This window comes from Pectinophora gossypiella, chromosome 12 (genome assembly GCF_024362695.1).
Source record: "Pectinophora gossypiella chromosome 12, ilPecGoss1.1, whole genome shotgun sequence".
NCBI lineage: Eukaryota > Metazoa > Arthropoda > Insecta > Lepidoptera > Gelechiidae > Pectinophora > Pectinophora gossypiella.
The window spans coordinates 5,459,161-5,470,163 of NC_065415.1; the positions used below are offsets into that span (position 1 = coordinate 5,459,161).

The window sequence follows — 11,003 nt, forward strand, 5'->3', positions numbered from 1 at the left end:
ACGTTTAAGCTTAATTACGTAATTGTATGATTTGATAAGCATGAATTAGTTTAAGTATAGGTTTCATTGTAATATATTATGATAAGTGAGTAAAAAAAATGTTTCACTATTTTTTTTTCGTCACCCGGGATAGAATCCCGGTGGGGACATATCACAAAAAACACTTTGAGAGCCCTAGTTTGGTTAGGACATTACAGGGTGATCACCTGATTGTCCGAAAGTAAGATGATCTGTGCTTCGGAAGGCACGTTAACCCGTTGCTCCCGGTCACTACGTACAGTTACGTAAGTGACGTAAGTGAGTAATCGTTACATGAGCATGTCAGGGGCCTTTGGCGGATCAATAATAACGTAGAGACCAGGGTTGATGAGGCTGGTATTTGACCTCACAGCCCACACTATAAGAAGAAGACGTCACCTATGGTAAATTTGCCACAAACGGCATTAGCAACTTTGCCGGAGAAGCAAGCCAGAGCGCGGAATTTTGCTTGCGGTTTCATACAAAAATCCACACCGCCCATCCCGGTTTTCAGACACTGTAGGTACATCCAGCTTAAACCATGATCCCAAATGCAATGTATGCAGCAGGCCGATTACAATGGCGTTTACTTTCTACCGAATTTTCAAGAGGTCATTCATCTTTGTAATATACAATTGAAATATCGAATTTGAAACTTGAATAGAGGTTGATTCAGTTGGTGCGGTCAAATCACATCGGTCGAATGTGTGATAGCTTCTGACTCACGGCAAGATAAGGAACTCTAAACTGCTTCATGATCTAAGACATGTTTCTTCGTTTAATTATTAATTTAGTAAATTACTACTTTGATAAGTAGGTATTATTAAATTCGTCTTCGTAGATTATTGGTTAATTTTAAAATTCCTAAATAAATATAGGAGTAATCTTACCTTAAAAACATTTTTCAGGTAAGATTAACACGCCAATTTTTTGTAACAACAAAACATAAGTACCTTTTATTGTTATTATTACATTTATTTGTATGTATGTAATGTTTGTATATTTTGTAATAAATTGTAGATATAAGTGTCGTGTATGTATTAATGTGTATGCTTGTACACGCTATCTACCCTCTCCCCGTTAATCTTCCACTCTTACAGGCCTACTGGAAGAAATTTCAGTTAGAAATAAGTTGTGTCTTTTGTCTGTCCTCATGTTGTCATTTTGTGTTTCTGTGTTATCCTGTGTACAATAAATTACTAAATAAGATAAATAAGTTCACGACTATATCCCAATTGGTGTAGAAGTACATCCATCACAAGATGAACTAAGTACCCATACCTCACCGAGCTTTCTGTAGACCATCGTGATAGCGTGAAAGTAACCTTTAATTTGTAAAACTATTTTACTTAGGCTACCTACCTACCGGTACGTTTGAATGATTTCCATGCAGTTGAATTTTCTTCAGTTTGTCCAAGGTATAATTAAAACGCGTAAAATGTGGTATTGTCGAAGTACAAAACTAATATTAGAATAGTATGCAGACGTATCGTGTCTTCAATGTGAATGAACCCATTAGCAAACCACACGGCGAGACAAAGTTACTTAGATAAGCTGTTAGCAGTGTGCATTTTATTTTACACATGCGTGTACTAAATTTGACAATTTCTACATAATTTTATTTTAAATTTTACCTATCATTTTCATATCCGCCGAAAAGGAAAGGTTAAAAATTTATGAAACGCACGTCAATTTTAGGCGTAAATCTTAAACAACCCTTTCCAAAAATTTGAAAAATTGTTTGCGAACGTTGGCGTATAACCCGACAGAATTAAGCAAGGATAACTTATCTACGTGTAATCAGTTCTGAGCCAAGCTCAGGATTATTCTAGACGAGAAATAGATCCAGAAACTGTTGCACACGTACTTTAAGATTGTCGCGCGCAATAAATCTACCTATGTATAAAACTGTATGAAACTACCAGTCAGTAGTTTAGTCAAAAGTAGTCACAACATTTTTTTTTTTTTTTTAGTCAGTCTTGATCGATGGGGCTGGCATAACAAATTTTGTTAAAAGCCCTTAAGTAAATTAAAGACAAAAAAAAAAAACATTTTTTAGCTGATAGGTGTGTTAAAAGTTAACTATTCACAGGTGCGTAAATAACGTTAATTCATGATCCGACCGACAGTGATTGTTTACGTAAATATTTACATAAACATTAACTTACTGCGTTTCGTACAAGTTCACCAAAACGGCTTCGTAAGTAGGTATTCGTTAAGCAAATCGATTTTGTCCATAATTTAAACCTACCTATATAGCTTCCTGCTTAATTATAATATATTAATAATTATAAAAGCTCATCGGTTCAAAGCCCTCGACAAGAAAAATATTTACACACACGTGCAAATTAATCAGTGTTGTCTAGCTTATTTTTTACAACTTTCTTTTTATTTTTGTAACTCGAGACGAGAATGTAGGTTTAGAAGGTGCGAGTTTCGTGAACCAAAAATAGATGCGGTGCGTCTGCGCATCCCGCGTGTAAAAATAAAGCTCGGCCTAGGCTATGCGCTAGAAGTAGGTACAATGCATGTGTCACTCACCCGATCCAAAACACCGAAGGTTCAAAACTTCAAATTGGACTCCAATTCGCAACCTTGACTTCAAATTTCGAACACGAGCAGACGCCGGCGTACATCCACGCGTTCGTCACACTCCCGCGCTTTTTGTTTTTTTTTTTTTTCTTTTACCTAAACACTTCAAGGTTGCGTGGGTAACTGCGAAGTTTATCGCACACTTGTCCACACTGTTTTTTTGTGATATTTTATTTTATTTCTGTTATCTGTTTGCGGGCAAGAGAACGCGTGCCTCCACGACGGGACCGGGCTGAACACTGAGCCTCGGCCGCCGGCCGCCGCCATGTTTAAAGCATGCTCGCATGATGTATTTCAGTCGTTTTAGTACAATATAAACTCGATCCAAACAAACTGTCGTTAAAAAATATAGCTAATCGCACATGTGTCTTACACACCTACATGTAGGTACCTACTCGAACGCTACGCAAAAAATATGTTTAGGTACCTACCTACCTTCTTGTGTAGCTTCGTTTTCATTTTTTGTTGTTTCACTTTCAGTATAAATAGGTAGGTACTTAACTGTTATTATTCCTACATACCTACTTAAGAAATCAATTTTTAAACGCTTAGTTCCAGTAATATTAGTTTATATATAAAGACCAAGAAACTTCTTATCGCGCTGTAATATTTTACTTAAATTACTTATATTTAATATAGATAGCTCAAGGAATGTCCAGTATTCAATTCATTTAAATTATATATTTTGCGTTAAAAGACAATCTGTTTGAATGACTTAACCTGCATTCAGTTAAATTACTGTCGTGTTTTAAATTATAGGTACGATATGGGTTTATCTGTCTGTTTTTTATTTTTATTTTATATTCTTATGTTTGGCCATTTTCAAGGTTATTCTGATAAGTTCGAACTAATAGCACTTTTGATAGGTACTTACATGTTGTTAACCGCGAAACAGGAAACATTTGGGATGTCTGTTATCGTCACTTACCTACATGTGTACACGCGGTTACAATGTTATTAGAATAAAGTTTTAAAATACATTTGTCCTCAAGTTTAATTAGAGCTCATACCGTTCTACATAAATATCCAATATTATAATGAATACAATTTATTTAAAAAGCCAACGGCTCCCGTGGATTTGTTAAAAATAAAAACAGGATATTTTCCTGTCTTGGTTTAATTTGCTGACATTTTAAATAATAAAAAAAAAACATGGTTTATTCGGAATTTAGCCTATTATTTAAGACATATACTTTTAAGTACCTACTCATAAAGACTAATTAATACCAGACTTTGATTGTTTAACTAAGCTCGTGTTAATTTCATTGGCTGTTTTTAATTAAATTTTTGACGATTCCTGTGGTGGCCGTCTAGTCTTTTTGTTTTGTTATCTATTAATTAGTATTAGGAATAAAAATAAATAAGTTATTTTATTTGTGTAATTGTTATTTTACCTTCATCCGCAATACAAAATAATGTAGCGTGAAATGAAACCAATATTTATAACTCAGACAAACTGCATAACCAGTCCGGCACACTGCAGATACGAATAACTTGTAACGTCCAATAAGAATTTAATTTTATGCTTAAATGCATCACAAATGTTTATGACGTTGTTCCGTTACACAAAAGATTGATATGAGTGTTAATTGCAGAATTTAAATGCATCCTTATTACTTATTTGAGCATTGATTTAATACCTACGTTACGCGCTGACGCATAAAGGATGTAGGTACTTAAACCTATCTACTCATAAGTACTTATGTATAGTACTAACAAGTACACTTTTATGAAACAAAACGTTAAAACAAAGCCTAGACTAGATTGTACTTGAGATTTTTGTGTAATTTGGTGTCAGGGTACCGTTGCAAATTTATAACTAGGTGTCACGCGAGGCTTATATACATAATGCTTTGTTTTGTTTCAATTTTGTAAAATTGTGTAGCGTTGCATTCTTTTTAGAAATAGAAAAAATAGAAATACTCTTTATTTGCCTTTGAAGTTCCTCCTTATCAGCTATCAACAATAGCATGCAAATATTGTTACAATTTAGGTATACTTGTATGTCATGTCATGAACTTGTGAATAGTCATTACATTATATAATTTCATGTAGATTTCATTATATCATTATAATAATCAAATCAATTTTTTTTTTTTTCATTTTTTTTTGACATGCCTTTTGTCATTTGGAAGTAAATACTTCTTGGGATACCAAATGAGGAGCGCTGAGGCCTATCACCCAGTAAATGACGCATCCAAATCTCGTGTGGATGTCGTGTAAGGCAACTTAGTCATGCAGCAATTTCTAAAGAAACAATTTTATCAACACCAAACTCATTGTCAAACTTGTTAACTGTGTTGTGATTGATGACGAATCATCATCGCTTTAACTTTTTTCCTCTTATAATAATAATAATAATAAAACAAACCATCGTGTTGATTTCGGCCCCACGCACGCCTTAGTCCGGGACTCCATAGTCCCGAGATATGGAAACGATATATAAATAATAAATCATATTTTGTTTCACACTTTTTTTCCATTACAGAAATTAAAAATAAATAAATATTACATTGCTGCAGCTGTTATTAATTAGTATACCTTAGGGTCACCAGTTATATACATACATAAATCATATTTTGTTTCACACTTTTTTTCCATTACAGAAATTAAAAATAAATAAATATTACATTGCTGCAGCTGTTATTAATTAGTATACCTTAGGGTCACCAGTTATATACATACAGAAACGATATCTGACCTTCAAAGTCGAAGGGAATATCAGTATAAGCGGCATGGGATCTACGTAGATAAACGCTGTACGGCTGTTGGTCGAACCCCTCGAAATAATCGCGTCGAGCGGGGCGCAACCCATGCCGCGAGGACGCCAATTTGTCACATGCTTCATCAACCAGCCCATTAACGTCCTCACTGCTGGGGCACAGGCCTTCCCTATGGATGGATAGGGAGATCGGACCTTAAACCATCACACGGGCCCAGTGCGGATCGGTGGTTATTAACGACTGCTGATGCAGCCGGGACCAACGGCTTAACGTGCCTTCCGAAGCACGGAGGGTTCCGAAGCTCGAGATGAAAACTTTTTTTTTGTGGTCACCCATCCTATGACCGGCCTTTGCGAAAGTTGTCACATGCTTATAAATGATAAGTAATATTAATATTTCTTGGGCTTGGGTTGGTGATTAAGGTTCTTTTATGAATCGTAACGTCCCTAGCTCCAATAAACAAAGGGTTACTTATATTGCTATCCACAATCTTTGGTTCTGAAGGAGTTTCGATCACAAACTAGCTGCTAGACCATCTCGTTTCGTTTGTAAAAGTAAAATATAAGCCAAGAATTTAGTAACTTAATTAATAAGATATAATAGCAAATAAAGCCGTCGAAGTTATAATAAGTACTTAATACAGACAATTACGCACCCGCTACATATAGCCCCCATCTAAATGTTGTACAATGGACCTCGTTTTTGCTTAAATTGTGATCTATTGTAACATAAATCATAAACAATATTTATCTATGGTTTTAAATGACTGGTGGCGGGACTTCACCGCAGATGATCGGGCCGTCAGTGCGTTGTATTACTTTGTTTTATTATTATTGTTTTTATGTATTTGGTTTGTTTTTCTTTTTGTTTTGGTATTTTGTTTTTTTTTGTTTGTGTACTTATTGATTTCCGTGTGGTTTCTGTCCTGTGTTAAATGTAATGTACCTGTCTGTCTGTGTCTGTGGTGTCCGGAAGTAATAAATGTTTCTTTCTTTCTTTCTTTCTTTCTTTCTTTCTTTCTAAATGTGGATGCAAACTCTGCAACTTGTCATCTGTCCCTCTCTTTACAAAATTAACAAAAGAAAACGGTTTCTCTGAAATTACGAGTATTATGAGGGCCTTTCCAGAGTACTTTCCTCTAAATCAATGTAGCTGGTGCTGTACAGTTTTTTCTTCGTTTAACCTTCAAATTTCATGGATCATCTTTCATCTTTGTTTTTGTCACACCCAGGCACAATTACATCTTCCGTCCATTATTATTCTGATCAAAATAAAGATAAGCGATATTTATGTAGCAACACAATTCTAAACATAATGTGATCAAAATATCAAGCGACAATTATTTTTATATATGCTTCTGCCGTTACATTGTATGTTTGAATAATTATGTACCGAGTAATGAGAAACACAGCCTCCGTGGTCTAGTGGTTAGAGCGTTAGGCTCACGATCTGGAGGTCCGGGTTCGATTCCCGATGGGGACATTGTCGAAATCACTTTGTGAGACTGTCCTTTGTTTGGTAAGGACTTTTCAGGCTTGAATCACCTGATTGTCCGAAAAAGTAAGATGATTCCGTGCTTCGGAGGGCACGTTAAGCCGTTGGTTCCGGCTATTAGCCGTAAAAACACCTCCACCAACCCGCATTGGAGCAGCGTGGTGGAGTATGCTCCATACCCCCTCCGGTTGATTGAGGGGAGGCCTGTGCCCAGCAGTGGGACGTATATAGGCTGTTGATGATGATGATGATGAATGAGAAAATAGGTAATTACCACGGTAAAACTGAACAACGCCATCTATATTGTTTTTGGTGAACGTCACCTGGAAAGTCCCTTATTGGACTCAAGTATTCTTTCTACTGAACAACCATTACACATGTGTAATAGTAAACAAGGATTCACGTCCATATTCAATGAGATGTGCAGAACCAAAAGTAGATATGCAGAATACCTAGATTTTTCATATTGAACTGCATAGTCATAGACAAAAATTATACCGTTAGAACCCTGTCGAATTCACATGTTTGATATTTTGTGAGATTCACAATACAATTTGTCAAAAAAATAATATACAAATACTTTATTTGTAGAAAACCAATACACTATTATAGGTGATTGGAGCCTCCTTTTAAGCGTAGCGTTTGTATCAGGAGACTCCGCTCTTCCCGAGAAAAGACATTGTACTACAAATAAGTAAAAACAACCAAAAGTAACTTACATGATATAGGTAACAAATGCGTGAAAAAAAATATAAGTGATTGTGTGTGTGTGTGTGTGTGTGTGTGTGTGAATATGACATGGTACTAAAGTGTATAACATATTAATGATCGTGACGACAGTACATTATTTAGTCCACCTTGATCTTCAACCATGCATATAAGATACAGCACATAAACTGAAATGTTTATAAACTTTTCAAAGGGAAATCACCTCACCCGTATGGACATTATTTATTCTCTCTCTGGCCTGTCCCAGACATCGCTTCTGACGTCAATAGTCTAGATAATATAACCATAATGTGATACCTGGTATTGCAGAGGAGGAAAAACTATTAAAATGCAAACTTTTTAGAGTTCCGCATTCTCAAATTGAAATACTCAATAATTTTGATTTAATTTCTCACTAGATTTATTTGTAGATGACACATAGCCATTTATTTATTCTTCATGACGCGGTCGAGTTATGATGACCGGAATTCTCCAACGCGCGGCCAATTCCTTTCATTAGTGGTTTTGCAAATGGAGAATCCAGGTAAACCTGGAGAAAAGTGCAGCGGTGTTCTTCTCAAAGGTCTATAACACGCCACGGTCACGCGGTCAATTCAAAGTCCACTCAAAATCATCAGATGTGTGTCAAAAAAAAAAGTTTTAGGTAATCTCTCCGTGCGTAAATCATAATTCAACTCTTTAAATTTTGCATTTAGACAATAAAAATATATTTTATATAAAGAAGCTATTAAATATATTTTATAGTCAAAATGTTGTTACGCACTATGGGCAATGCTTCACGTACGATTTCTAGTACAACGATAGTACCTGGTAGACTCATTGATGACCAACATATACTTTTTTTAGCTACTGTGATATCCTATCACTTACTTATGATAAAGATACAGGTAAGATTCACTTACCTATTTTTGTTAACTAATTATGTAATTCCGTGTTTAGTAGACAAATTATAGATGTATTTATCTTTGAGCCAGTCAAATACCCTATTTAATATTGTAAAATAAGTGAGTACATACAATTTGAAAATAAAATTACTTAACTTACCTAGTTTGGGTATGCTAAATTTAATATGTTTTTTTTTTTCTGGAAATGAAATATGCTGTTTTTATTCTAAGTACATAATATCTGCGGAATCCTAAGTAAATGCTTATGTGATACGCTTGGACACGCATTAATAAAAAAATACAAAGCTTGATGATACAGGCTGGTGACTGGCAGAGCCACCGACGCGAGACGTCTGCCTTTGCGCACGTCATTCTGCTTACCCACGCGCGTCTTTATAAACAATAAAGAGGGTCTAACCAAACTGATTTTCGCTTTTGTTAACAATAAAGGGTAGAAGTAACTTGTACACAGTTGGCTCGACCATTATAGACGGCGGTACGGCTCACCACCTATCATATTGGCGTAACAAAAAGCGCGGTTCTTATTCTGTACTGTCTTTATTTTTAAAGTCACCTTGAATTGATAAAATAGTCCGATGATGAAAACTAAATATAGTTCGGTGAAACTTCTGGAAACGAATTAATTTAGCTACTTGTCCTATAGCTTTCCTTAATTCAATTATACGCATATATATATAAGGTAAATATAAAATGCACAACAAGAAAAATGAATATATAATATATTTACCTTATAGTGTTTAATGTTATTGTGTTTTCTACCATATATAAATAAGGTAAATAAGTATTTAAGTTAGAAAGCACATGTGCCCCTAAATAAAAAAGCATAACTAAAGTGCACAACAAATAAACGGATTCACTATACCCATAAAAATAGTACCTATACGAATACTGTTAACCATAGTACGTAATAGAAAGTTATTCTGTAAATTATATTTATAAAAATCAAATAATAATTATAATAAATAAACTGGTAATACTGGTGTGACCAATGCAATCTTTCGCACACTGTCAAATACAATGTGAACTGAGAAACATAGTTACAAATATGTTTTTTTATAGTATTCACCCGTGTTTAGGGGAACACACAAACAATAACTACACAAAAATATTATTCAATACTCAATATTCTAGATAGATAGCACCGGCGTCCACTTAATGATGATACATAATCGAAGAATTTCGCATGGACAGGAGGAGGACCCGGTGGTGTTATGGTTAACACGCTCGTCCCGCCTGGATAGGAGCTGTGGGTTCATCCCGTCCGAGTCAGATTTTTTTCGATTTAATGTGTTTGTGTGTAAGGGTGTGTCTTAAAATAAAATAAAAAAGTATGTGTATGTATGTTATTTTTGCCTCTACAAGTAAATGAAATAGAACAAATTACTATTACATATATGATGTAAATAAAAATCAAAAAGTTTTGCAGGGCAGGGTAATTGTATATTTAGTAATACGATTTAATAAATAATAATAATAATAATCTAAAACAAAAAAAAAACACTTATTGTACTTACATCAAATGGGACTACTATATGGGTGATAAAAAGTGGTAAGAAATAATGCTATCAACAACTGTCACAGCTCATCTTAAAGTGGTCTGCGGGCCACCAAGTATTTGGAGCGAGAATGACACATGTCGATCCCAAAAAATCGAAGATCCTTTCGTTACAAATATTTAATTGATAAACTGGATTCATTTTGGGTAAAAAAACTGTTGGCATTTTAGGTCACTTTCCCCGTGACGTGATGAGATTTGAATATTTTATATGCATTTTTTTCAATTTGTTTCTTATAAATAGCGAAAGTGATGTCTTGTGACGAGTGAAGAAAAAATTGTTATTGAATTATTAAGCATTTCCTTTTTTTTTCGCTTGTAGCCAATACAAACACATAATACTTGCACAGACATCTCAAAGGAGAACATTCTAGTTAAATACGGTTTTATAGCAGTTTAATTTAAGAAATTTAGTTATACATTTCTTATGACAATCATTTTAAAGAAGAAACTACTTAAATTATAATTTAATATTTGTAATTTGATGGCGCGTTGATGTCTTCTATATGACCAGACAAATCCACGTTTTTGTGATTTCTTGCCGTTCACCTTTTAGTATAACGTTGCGACTTTTGTTAGGTACTTACTTAACAAAAAAACTATATTACTCGCATTAAAACCAGCAATGACATTTAGAGGTTTCGTTGTTGAAAATCACACTCGAATGTGGTTTTTCTAAAATGGGCTCCTACAATTTTTCGCGATAAAGCGACGGTATGGGATTTAAGCAAATAAATAAATATCCTTAACATCTTCGCAGATTCTGCGTACTTATATGTACAAATTGTAATGTATCATACGTCGCAAACTAAGGCCTCGCCACTCGTGACTGTTTGGCATGCTATGGGCATTGCCGTTAATAGTCACACTCACAACCTCATGGGGTCAGGACAAACCTTTTCAACGACATAGTGTACATAATACAGTGGGTTATCTTGTGTTTGTGTAAAAGTTTCAAACTTGACAGACAGAACTCCTACCGCGGGA

At 34.8% G+C, this 11,003-nt stretch overlaps 1 protein-coding gene across 1 annotated transcript in view; it reads right to left on the bottom strand.

Annotated features, from left to right (window-relative positions):
* LOC126371467 (monocarboxylate transporter 3) overlaps positions 1-2,856 on the bottom strand; it is a 38,403-nt gene extending 35,547 nt beyond the window's left edge. Inside the window, exon 1 of the mRNA XM_050016775.1 lies at positions 2,560-2,856. The gene's annotated coding sequence lies outside the window, so the exon portion shown is untranslated. The remainder of the gene's footprint in view (positions 1-2,559) is intronic.
* Between the last annotated feature and the right edge of the window lie 8,147 nt (positions 2,857-11,003).